This window comes from Leuresthes tenuis, unplaced genomic scaffold (genome assembly GCF_036924035.1).
Source record: "Leuresthes tenuis unplaced genomic scaffold, fLeuTen1.0.hap1 SCAF_12, whole genome shotgun sequence".
NCBI lineage: Eukaryota > Metazoa > Chordata > Actinopteri > Atheriniformes > Atherinopsidae > Leuresthes > Leuresthes tenuis.
The window spans coordinates 3,994,567-4,008,015 of record NW_027325366.1 but is presented as its reverse complement, the minus strand read 5'-3'; positions in this window follow the sequence as shown (position 1 = coordinate 4,008,015).

Sequence of the window (13,449 nt, the reverse complement as noted above, 5' to 3'; positions counted from 1 at the left end):
CAGGCAGCTCCTTGTGCTTGAACAGGATTCCTCTTGCAAAAAATGGGAACATGAATAGATTAGGAAAAAGAAAAAGTTCTTATCTAATTCGAAGTCTTATCCTCCATATTCCCAACATTTCTAAACTGACCTTTCCAACCTCTCTTTCAATCAGGATATTGATCCTCTGGAGCACAATAACCCTTCACAGGTAAACTCATAGGGCAGGTAGGACTTAATCCGAAATATACACAATTACAAACAATACAAAATACAAAATATTACAATAATACAAGAAAACAGCAAGTTTTCCTTTGCAAGGGGATTCCTATATATTTTCACTTTTCTTTTTGTCAAATGGCTATATGTGATAGCATACTGAGAGGATACTTTGATTGAGTATAGCACTGATAGCTCTCTCCTCATCTGTTTGACTGTACATATCCACCATCCACACTTAGGACTCTCCTATTGCCTCAGCACACTGGTGCTGAGAAGTCACCTAAACAAGCAGGTCAACCATAAAAAGAAACATCTTTGAAAGTGATCAGGAATTCCTATTTTCTATAGACTATTTTCTATGAAACATTTGTTTGACTTAGTGGGTTGCAAATTATATATTTTTTGTGATTGTGTTAGGAAACAACTTCTTTAAAAAATTTTTCAAAAAGATCAAAGCAATGCCTCAGTTCTGAATGAGAACACTGACCTGCTTGCTTTGAAAGAACTGTGAGTTCTGGCTGCTTTGTGGAAGTTCTAACCTGGGGTTCAGGAAAGCAATTGGTAAATAGCAGACAGGTCTACAACAGAAAAAAACCTACAACGGAAAAATAAATAAGTAAATAAATAAATACACTGCTGCCTTTTAAGAGTACATAATTCTCTTAGCAAGATGTACTGTTAAACTTATGCACTTCCTACGCGTCACCACATGGTGCCAGGCCACACCAGCACAAAAAATAATGAATTCTATGCAGCTCTGCCCCCAGAGCTTTAGGAGCATAAAGCACATTTTTTTCTATGAAATATTTTCACCATGACAACTATGAACTGACAGACGTGGTGGAGACACTGGCTCCTATTCAACATTCCAAGAAACAGACTACAAAATGTTATCATCTTGATATGTCATAATATTTCCATAACAGGGTTCAACAAAGTATAGCATTTTAAACCAATTACACGATTCATAAGTCTATTGTGGAGAATAATATGATACTTTTGTTTGAACGTCAGCTAGCCTTGCAAATGACACAGCATGGCTTTAGTGTGTTATTATATATGTGAATGATGTCGGCAGTATTTATATGTAACATAACCCTTTAAATCCTAAACTTGTTTTGGTACATTATTTATTGTTTGTATTCTTTGCTCTTCATTCCCGTTTAGCAGGCACCTGTGCAATTAGGCAGTGTTCATCTATCAATAGAAATAAAAAATACTCAAAATTAGTTATATCTTTGGCAAATTTGATTTGACTGGTTTGTTTTGTTTAGCTGGAAGTGACAAGAAACTAAAAAATGTAAGACATACTTGTTAAGTTATTGATGATAGAGTTGAATCATTTATATTTTTTCCTTTTTTTCCCTAAGTCTCTGTCAAAAAAGGGCATGTCCAAAGCCTTTAACAGTAATTACTTGCTACTGCTGAGATCAAACATTTCTTACAGTTGCTAACAAGCTTTCTCCACTGGGATTTTAGGTGACTTTGTATGCAATCTCCAAGTGTTTGAAGTTGGTAGGTGTCTCTGTCATCATCTTGTGTTTTATTCCTTTCATTGAGTCATGTTGGGATTCAGATCCAGACTCTGGCTGGGCCACTTAAAAAATGGTTTTGGTCTCTGTTAACCACTTATTGACCAATCTCTTCATGTTTCAGATAATTGTCTTGTTAAAAAGTCCAAAGCAGACAAAATAGGCTGCTTTTCTCACATGTCACTTACTTTGAAAAGAGTTTTTCTGATCCACTGGCTGACTAAAAGGCTCAAAGTATTACATTCCTATCAACTTGTTTGCCTGTAGGAATGCAGTTCTTGGGACTGAATGTTTCTCCTTACTTTCAATTGAAATCCTCATCCCCATCTCAATTAATCTCCATCTCTGTGTCATCCAACTGCTGAAATATTTATCATAGTCTACTCTTCTACTACTATTATTTCTGCTTCTCTACTTGGTCCAGGTGACTTTTTTACTTCGTTACCTTAATTAAGTAGAATTTTTGGGTATCTATACTTTACTGGAGTAATTATTTTTCAGCCGACTTTTTACTTCTACTCCTTACATTTTCACGCAATTATCTGTACTTTCTACTCCTTACATTTTCAAAACAGCCTTGTTACTCGTATTTCATTTCGGCCTGAGTTTTTTTCATGTTTTAGTGACATAGTGAATTTGATTGCAATTGGATGAGACATATAAACATCCATTTCCGACACACTATTGGTCGGTACGTGATACATCGCCCCTGCACGTTACAAATTACATCACACGCGAGCAAGCTTCGAAGCAGTGGTTCTATGGAATTGTAGTTTAGGGTCTGAAGCACGTATGAAAGCTTCAGTCTTGCTGAAGTAGTTTAAGTACCTTATGTAGTTTTGAAGCCAGTACTTTTATATTTCTACTTGAGTAAAAAGGTTGAGTTGATACTTCAACTTCTACAGAAGTCTTTTTAAACTCTAGTATCTATACTTCTTCTTGGTTAATGAATGTGAATACTTTTGACACCTATGCAAATATACATTTTTGTAAAAACCAACACACAAGTTACAAATAGGAAATTTGTATTTGTGGAAAGCAAAACACATGCGCAACTCAAGTCATATTTGTAGATCACCCTCTCTGCATTTGTAGTTATTTCTGAGACAAATTTAAGCCCATACAGTAGATGATAGTGCTCAGATTCCATGCTATGTGAAAAAAAACATGGCATTACCACATGGACTAAAGTGTAGACTTTGCTGAGACAGAACAAGGTCAGTGTCTGCTAAAATAATCTGTCTGCCTGTTTAAGCCTTAGTTTGCAATCTTGATAATTAAACATCTAAAAGGTGAAATTATATAATTAAGTTAGTTTACAATCTATAAGCCTTGACTCTGGTTATCATATTAGGCTACTTCTAACTAGAGCCATAATTCAACTTGCTTCTGGTGTTACCTTCCAAAACATTGCCCTCTTGCCATTCACAAGAGCCTGGTGTCACATTTTATGTTTTGATTAATCTTGTGTTCAGGTTATTTGTTATGTTTTCAGGTTCCTCATCATGTTTCCTGGTTAGTTTCTTGTCATGTTTTGCCCGTCATTTAGTCTCACTCAAGTCACCTGTTTTCTGTTTCACAGCTGCACCTCGTCACCAATCACCTCCCCACAGTATATAGTTTCCAGGTTCCCATCACTCATTGCGAAATCCTCACTTAATCTTTAATGCCACAGTCTTGGCTTGTCTTGTCTTGTCAAGTAAGGTTTTGCCACCATAGCCATTGTCTTGTTAATTCATAGTCTTGTTTATTTATCAGCATAGTCTTAGTCTTGTTTAGTTTTTCACAGTTTAAGAATTTTGACAATCCGGTTCAGTCGTGCTTTCTGTTTTTGGAATAAACCTTTTTGAGTTTTGAAGTCTGCATCTGGGTCCTCCCTTCCTCCTACACCATTGCTTTTGATACCTGGTTTTGATAGAACTAAGGTGCTCATTTTCTTCAGAGGTCAGCTGGTGCTCTACCACAAAGCCCAGGAATATCTGGTGTATGAGCTGCTCAGTATAAGATAACAGAAATAAACTAGGACAGATACACTTGAGGAAAAACAAATACTAAATAAATTTTGTATTTAGGAAATAGTGACAACTTTCTAATAAAAATCTTTGTTTACTGAGGCTTTATAGCTATCATTTCTTTATTTAACTGACTGTTCCATGAATCATAAATCAATTAAAATATGTGACTGTTAGCTGTTAGAACTGAAAAAAAAACAATTCTTTTAAATTTTTTTTATTTAACCAGGAAAATCCTCACTGAGATGAAACATCTTTTTCAAGAGTGTCCCAGCCAAGACAGCAGCACATAGATACATTTTTTGTCAACACACATACAAAACGACTGTATAAAATTTGAATCTGAAAATCAGGCAAAACATCTACAAACAGATGTATGTGCCTCCAAGTCATCCAACATTTTTTTTTAAAACCCTCCAATGGGACCATTTAATGAAGTTTCAAGTCTTTATGCAGTTTGTTTCAGGCGAAGGGAGCAGCATACATGAAAGATTTTTTTTCCCCATCTCAATTCTTAACCTCGGTACTGAAAATAAAAAAATCCTGTGAACACGAAGACCATAAGGCCCTGAACTCTTCAGATGGAGGAAGTTCAAGAGGTAAGATGGGAGTAGACCAAGAACAGCCTTGTAAACAAGAATATGCTAGTGTCTTAGCCTATATATTGACATGGAGGACCATCCAACGTGCTGGTATGATAAACAGGGATGGGTGAAAGATTGTAATATTAGTGATGAACCTCAGAGCCCTGTGATACAGAGTATTAAGAACACGTAGACATTGAGACGAGGCATGCATGTATAAAACATCACCATAATCCAAAACTGACAGAAAGGTGGAAACAACCAACCTCTTTTTGGATTCATATAAAAGACAGGATTTAATCCTGAAATAAAAACCCAGCTTCAATTTCAGCATTTTTGCCAGCTTATGAACATGTGGGGTAAAAGAAAGAGATTCATCAATTGACATACCTAAATATCTATAGCATGGTACAGATTCAATGTGTGAACCTTGCAAAGTGACAATTGAAGGCGGGTTCTGCATATTGTCCTTAGCAGTTGAAAAAAGCATGACTTTGTTTTTGTCTGTATTTATTAAAAGTTTTTGCTGGACTGTGTTAAATGTTGTCGATATAAAGGATAAAAAGAAGTGGTCCTAGAACTGACCACTGAGGCACTCCTTTTGTTACTTTAAGATACTCAGAGATAAAACCTTCAGCCTATAGACATTGTGTTTTATGTGAAAGTTAAAAGGGGTTAAAATTAAAAGGTGTTTTTAATGAATCCTGGTCATATAAGAACCAATAACATTTAAACCAGTGACTTTAGACACTGTGAGCTCAAGGGCAAAAATCTCAAATTGTTTAGTAACAGATTTAGACAGCTATATATTTACCTAAAACTTTTTTTTTTTTTTACATAGACTGCAACACCCCCACCTCTCTTAGGGCGGTCAGCTCTGTAGAAAATATAATCATTATATTGATATTACTGACTGTGATGGATTTGCTGAGCCACGTTTCAGACAAAACAACAGTCAGCTTCTGGAGAGTAAGCAGAGATACAGACACCTATACATTTAGATGCAGGAATCCAAGACCAGATGCCAACAGGATCAACAAGATCATCAGGAAGGCTGGCTCTGTCCTGAGGGTCCAGCTGGACTCTTTGTTGGTCGTGTCTGAGTACATATGCATATGCCAGACATGTATGTGGTGCTGTGACGTTGCCATACCAATACACTAAAACCGGAAGAGAAGCCATGGAGCATGCATATAAAGGCATAGACATATAAAGAATCTTTATAATGTATATGTATAAAGGTAGTACAAGCCTGTAGTCCACCATTGTTGTTGTTGTTATGACTGAAAAATACAAGTACAATGGACTTAAAGTTAAAGTTTTATTCTTTATATGTCTATAGTTATGACACATCTAGCGACGGCAACTGAGGTTAATGGTTAGAGAAGCAGGGCTTATACATCTATCGTGTTCTGTTAAATAATTTAGCTTATTTAAACTAACACAGACTTCTACTCAACCAACAGAAAGAAGGCAGATGCCCATAAAACGGGTGGTGGCCCAGCACCGCCATCTCTAACGGAGACAGAGGAGCTGGCCCTAAGCCAGAATATTGGAAGGCCAGTGGCTGAGGGAATCCCTGGAGGGAGCTCATCCACTGAGTCCACCCCCCAAGACACAAGTGCCTTGTAATAGGCCTATAGACAGTAGTCAAGTTGAGGGGGGATGAGGGGGCATCTCCCCTGAAATAAGAATGATCAAAATCATCCCCCCTGTAAAACTGCCACCACTCCCCCATCCATTACTCCCATTTTTACAGTAAATACATAACTTCCAATTATATGATATTATTTCACCATAATGCGTTTTGAGTAAAATGAATAATAAAATCTGTGGGCACAACTGCGCACACAAACATGCAATGACACAACACGATTATTATTTTCAATTGGCTGATGCCTGATGCCAGAAGGAGCGGCATAAGATGCAGCAAGACTGACATCTTGAGGAGTAGTTGCACTGCAATGTCAGCATGAAATGAGTGGCTGGACAACGCAATGTCAGTCAGAATTTTTGAAAAACACCTTTTATTAATCTACAGAAGTCGCCAGACTCGCCACAGGTTGCATGCACAATAATAATAGTTTTCCAAACTAGCCGTGTAGCCTCCAAGCTAGCTGAGATTATCTCACGTCACTCGTGACTCATCAGGCAACAAAAACAAGTGAAATGTTAGCTAAAATTCTGAAATTCAAGGCAGGTGACATTAAAGAGTATCTCCAACAGTCCCTCCAACAGGTTTGTTGTCAAAAGGACATGCCATGTTTGTGAAAAAAGTTGCCTCCTACTGTGCCTAAGGGACTTCCAGAACTTCTAGAAGAACTAGGCTACACCAAAACTCGCCTGCTGACTGAATGAATGAGAAAATCAAATGGCGTGCATGGCTGAAAGGGGGCAGAGATAGAGAGGTCTTGATCCCGACCAGGTTAGGTTCACAGAGTCTATTACTACGGTAACTGACCAAGAGCTTAAGTTATCTCTCTCTCTGAAACAGGCTAGAGTCACCCCTCTTTTTCTGGTTTGAGTTACCTCCCTTTGTGAAACGGAAAACTCAGTTTCCCTCATTTCAGGGTTAGTAAACTCAAAGTTTTCACTAAACCTGCTTTGTGAAATGGATCTCTTGAGTCCCCATTCTGATAACAGCCATCCTCAGTGATGCATGAGGATGATAAGAAACCAAACAGATAAAAGAGCACCAACGGTTCCCTTCCCTGCAATTTTTACCATGTGAAATTAAATTAATTGTTTGTGCTCTGGTTCTTTTTTGTAACCATTCTGTACTATCATCTTCATCTGGCATTTGCATCATACTGTGCACGAGATTTAGGCAGAATTTTGGAAAAAATCTGTATCTCAACAGTCTCTCGGTATATTCAAACTGACTGTGGAAAAAAAGGTTATCAGCAAAAAAAGGGGCCTTGCTGCACATTGTAAAACAATGGTGAAGTTGTGTAAAGATTTTGTTTTCATGACTCATCTCTTTATGAGTAATAAAAAATGTCAAATTATTGCTAAACATTTATGTACTTGCATGTCACAAAATGCTTTTAAAATACCAAATACTCACTTTTATCTTGTCTAAGATGTTTTAAGTACTAGTAATACTATCTGAATTTGTCTAAAACCAATAATATCTGTATAGATCAGGTTTACTTCCACTTCCAGATGCCACGTGTATTAACCTTCCCCAAAAAGCTGGAGAGATACAGAGAGAGAAACCCAAATGAACCCAGAAAAACGTTTAAATTATGGAATGAGTTACAGATGTATTAGATAACTGTAATATCACACTTGTAAATTAACAAAAAAAACAAATAAATAAATAAAAAAGTAAAAATAAAAAAAGGCACGACTTGTGAGTTCTGTACCACATTGAATGGTTTAAAATACAACATTTGTCTTCTCCCATTCATATACCTCTAATATAAAACATGTAGACATTCAATTCAGTTCAGTTCGATTCAACTCAATAATATTTTATCAATTCCCAAAAGAAAAATATAAAGATGTGAACTATAGCACAGAGAGCTACCAAATCCACTGATGGCGGTCTTTGAGATCAGTGGTGTTATTTCTATGGCTTGGCAGCAACTTATCTCTGCAGGCGTTTGCGGTCCATGACAGTGGCACTGCCGTACCACACAGTGATGCAACTGGTCAAAATGCTTTCAATAACGCAGCTGTAAAAATTCCTGAGGATCTCAGCCAACTTGCCAAACTTCCTGAGCCTCCTCAGAAAATACAGCTGCTGTTGAGCCTTCTTCACCCGCTGTGTGATGTTCACTGTCCAGGTGAGGTCCTCGCTGATGTGCATCCAGGTATTTGAAGGTGCTCACCCTCTCCACCGCAAGCTCTTGGATGAAAAGTGGCTGATTAGGTCTCCTCTCCTTCCTCGTGTCCATGAGTATCTCCTTTGTCTTGTCCGTGTTGAGGGTGAGGTTGTTGTCCTCACACCATGACACCAGATTTGCCACCTCCCTCCTGTTGGCTGCTTCGTCTCCACCGGTGATACGTCCTGTCATCCATGAACTTCAGGATGATGTCTTTGTGGCGACACAGTCGTGGTGAAGAAGATTTAGAGGATAGGGCTGAGGACGCATCCCTGTGGGGAGCCCACGTTTGTGATGGTACTGACTGAAGTAATGTTACCGATCCTGACGGACTGGGGCCTGCCAGTCAGAAAGTCCAGGAGCCAGTCACTGAGGGTGGGATTCAGGCCAAGAGCAGACAGTTTATGGTTGAGCTTGTAGGCGATGACCATGTTGAAGGCGGAGTTATAATCAACAAGGAGCATCCTGATGTAGGAGTCTTTGTTTTCTAGGTGGGAGAGGGAGTAGTGGCGGGCAGCAGCAACAGCGTCTGAGGTGATCTGTTGGACCGGTAGGCATACTGCAAGGGGTCCTGGGGGTCCGGCATGGTGCTCTGAATGTAAGCCAGCATCACTCTCTCAAAACACTTCATAATGATTGGAGTGAGTGCTAATGGTCTGTAGTCATTCAGGCAGGTAGGTCGACTCGTCTTGGGGAGGCGGACGATGGATGTGGTCTTGAAGCAGGAAGGGATGATGCTCTGGATGAGGGAGAGGTTGAAGATGGAGGTGAGAACATCTGCCAATTCGTTGGCACATGTTCTGAGGGCCCACTCAGGGATGTTGTCTGCTGCCTTGCAGGGGTTGATCCAGGGGTTTTGAGTACTTGGACTGAGGATATTATTGGTGGAGGAGAGGCAGGGGGTTGGGTGGGCCAGGTGTAGTGACTTCTCCCTGTGATGTCGCTGGTGGTCTCGAAGCGAGTGCAGAAGCTGATGAGATCATCAGGCAGTCTGTCTGAGGAGCTGATGATGCTGGTGGTGTTCCTGTATTCTGTGATCTGCTACAGACCTTGCCACATCCGCCCTGAGTCGGCAGAAGAGTAGAACAAGCCGTCCAGCTTCTCTCTGTACTGCCTCTTGGCCGCTGTGATGGCTCTCCTCAGTCCGTACTTCACAGTTTTGTACTCCGCCTCATTGCCACATTTAAATGCAGTAGAGTGAGCATGCAGCATGTGCCGTTCCTGACTGCTGATCTAGGGCTTTTGGTTGGGGAACTTCACTTGTATGGTAGGCACGATGTTGTGAACGCAAGTGATGATGTACCCAGTAACATAATCTGCATAGTTCTGTGTGCAGACAAAAGAGTCCTCCAGTATGACTGCAGCTTTGAACACATCCCAGTCTGTCTCGGTAAAACAGTCCTGCAGGGTGCTCTCTGTCTCTGGTGTCCAAAGTTTAGCTTGTTTGGTGACAGGGTTTCTGTTTGAGTCTCTGTCTGTAGGCTGGGTACAAGAACAGAGAGATGTGGTCTGAAAGCCTGAGGTGGGGGCGGGGTGCAGCTCTGTATACACTACGTATGTTGCTGTTTACATGATCCAGCGTGTTCTTGTCATGGGTGGGAATATCCCAAGGGTGTAAGTTTTCCCTTAGCTTGGGTAGGGACATGTCCCCCCAACCCACACAGGGAAAAAAAAAAGTAGTCACTGAATTATGCTGGGGGCTGGTCAGCAACCATCACCTCACAGTGAGAGGGTTCCAGGTTCAACTCCCAGCTGGGGCCTTTCTGTGTGGAGTTTGCATGTTCTCCTGATGTATGCGTAGGTTCTCTCGGGGTACTCCGGCTACCTCCCATTGTCCAAAAGCATGCATGTTAGGTTAATTGGTGTCTCTAAAATTGTCCTTGAGTGAGTGTGAGTGTGTGTGATTGTTTGTCTCGTTTGTCTCTGTGTGGCCCTGTGATGGACTGGTGACCTGTCCAGGGTGTACCCTACCTCTCGTCTGTTGACGGCTGGGATAGGCTCGAGCCCTACCATGACCCGACCGATGGATTAAGTGGGAATAGAAAATGGATGGATGAATTATGCTGAACAAGAAAATACTTGATCAATTGAAGCCCTGACAGTCCAGCTGCTCCTTCCTCAACCTGCACTACATCTGTACTGGATTTCTGAGTTTCCTGAATTATTTCAAAATAATGCATCAATGAATAAAATTTATACTTTATATGATAACAATATGCATTACACTTTTCAAATTTATTAGAAAATACCTTTTAATATTACATGAATAGCCAAGCTTTAGGCTTTATGGAACCAACTTTGTTTATAATTCAAAAATAGAGAGAAAAAAAAGAGCTTGTGATAAAAAAATGCTAATGTAAAATAGAGCTAACAGAGGGAATTCTACACACACCTCTACTGGGACGACTTCATCAGCACGCATGGCTGCAGCAAAGCTCATTCACTCCGGTAAGAACGTCCATCTTACTCAAAGTCATTGTTCACATTGTCAAAATTTGATAAATATCCCACCATGTTGTACAAAACTAGCAGTAGCAAACTCCATGTGAAGTTAGCCGACTGTCACAGAGAAAGGAGTAAATAAACTGTACTCCAGGGGGGCGTGTGGATGAAGTCGTCCTAGTAGAGTGCCTGTGTAGAAATCCTTCCGTTAGCTCTCCTATAGCCGCAAGTAGCCACATAACAGCACCTATGAGCTAACAAAGCTATAGTACACGTTCATTCTTCCTAAAGTATTGGTGAAATAAAGACAGATAATGCCTTATTTAGAGGCTGCATCGTCCCTGCCCTGTACACTCCGTTATATGTATATATGCTGATCGCGAGTTTTCTAAATAGCTTCCGAAGGACGCCGACTTTTGCCAAACTGTTCTCGGAGAGTAGACAAACGTATTTCATGCCAGAAATAAGGTCTAGGTTTAAAAAATACCGGAGTTCCCCTTTAAGGTCAGGTATGGAGGCATGGATGAAGATGATGACCCAAAATGTAAAGTGTGGAGACAAGGTGACTCCACTGAACCAGCTCCCCAAGCAGACCACCGCAGAAAGCAGTCTTTACTATTTTTAAGCCTGATTCTTCTGTAACCACATCACCACATTAGAATGCACCGGTATCTGGAATATGATGGATATGGGGGGGGGCCTCATGGACAAGGGGCAATTTCATAAAAACTACAGTCCCAATGGAGGAGGAGAAATGTCCGGGAAGCAGACACCCTTTCCACTTTTAAGATTAGGCTTAAAACTTTCCTTTTTGATAAGCTTATAGTTAGGGATGGCTCAAGTAATCCTGAAACATCCCATAGTTAAGCTGCTATAGGCTTAGACTGCTGGGGGACCTCATCTGTCACACCTTTCCTCACTTTGCTCTCTTTTTCCCCCTGTTTAATTTCTGAAATGATATTATGTACATGTGACATTATTGTGGTTATTAACTTGTGTTTCCCTGTTCCAACAGGTATCCATTGAATGGTGTCCCCCCTTTCCCCCTTTTCTGTCTTCTCAAACCCCAGCTGGTCGAGGCGGATGGCCACCCTTCTTGAGTCTGGTTCTTCCAGAGGTTTCTTCCTGTTAAAAGGGAGTCGTTCCTTTCCACAGTCGCCTCAGGCACGCTCAGGACGGGAGATTGGACTGAAGACAAGTTTTGGTGCAATCTGTTGGTTTCCTTAGCTAGGATATTATCTTTTGAATTGGCTCTATATGAATGAATTGGATTATGATTGCAATGAATTGAATTCCAATTGGCTTGAATTGGACAATATTATTTAAGTGCCTTGAGATGACAATTGTTGTAATTTGGCGCTATATAAATAAAATAAAATTGAATTGAATTGAATTGAGATAGGACTTGAACCAGTTTAAAGCTACCAGGGATTCCCACCCAGTCTTCTAACCTCTGCAATAAGATTGCATGGTCAACTGTGTAAAAGGCAGCACTCAGGTCCAGCAGAACTAACCCAATTATTGCATTTTTAATACCTTGAACTTTGTCATTAAAGAATATTGCAAACTCATGACACTTAGATGTATATTAAAGGGTAGGAACAAGCAATCTATATAGTTGTTTCAGTTGGAGGACTTGTGAATAAAAATATATTTAGGCTATATATTTAATATATTGAGCTTTAGACACCACAGATCCTCTACAGAAGTGTCTAAATTACGTTTGATCTCTCAACTGTGTTGAAGCTACAACAGCTTGAATAAATGCTTAAATTAGTTATTTAAAATTGACAATAATTTATTAATTGCTTCATAGTATGAGACTAGATTCCAAATAGTTTAGTGAAATGATCATTTCAGGGTTATCTTACAGCAGGAAAGTAAAAATGATTTAAAAAATAATCAGTTTATTTATAGTTAGGTTTTGGGTCGAGTCTATCCCAGTTGTCAATGGGCGAGAGGCAGGGTACACCCTGGACAGGTCCATCACAGGGCCACACAGAGGCAAATGAGACACACAACCATCCACACTTACTCCAAGGGACAATTTAGAGTCTATATATATATTTCATCCTAACAACATAGCTACCCCCTTGTTTTTTCCTAAGAAAGGCAAATATATTTTTGATAATTTTTTGATACATGGCTGCAGGTACCAACAACTGCTGCTAACTCATGTCCAGGATGTAAACACATTATTTTAGTCCACAGTGCACTCAGTCACCAAAAACAATGTTTTAAGTCAGAGATCCACAATTAAAACCCATTATTTATGTAGTCGAGGATAGTGGAATGGCAGGTACATGCGCACATTTCTGTTTGAGATTCACAGTGACGAGTGGATTGAGAAATGGGGTGGGGAGAAAGGAAGAGCAACAGTAATTATAACTGGCTTCTTCTGCAGGCCAAGTAGCTGCGCAGATGAAAAGTGACATCATAGAATTTTTTTTTCTCCAGAATAGATCGTTTAACTTGCTATGTAGTTCATGTTAGCACATAGTATTTATGTATACTTATTAGAGGCAGTCACTTTGTGGTGAATAACACAAAGGTAAGTCACAGTTTATCTTCAATGCGCCCTGAGAATGTTCTGGTTTCCCAGCATATTGTATTTGTATGTGCATAGTTGCTGATCATCTTTGATCTATTAGCAGCAACAAAACTATATAGTTGGAATCTCCAGCCAGGAGCACCACTTTCTTTGTTATCTGGTTAAATTCAGACCCGCTGTGCAGTCAATTATACCATTAAAGCAGTGCATTACTGCCTTTAGTGCAATCGATCCAAACAAGTGTTATACTCGAGACACCACAGGAGGTGCTTTCAGCGGCATATTCATCCTGTTGTC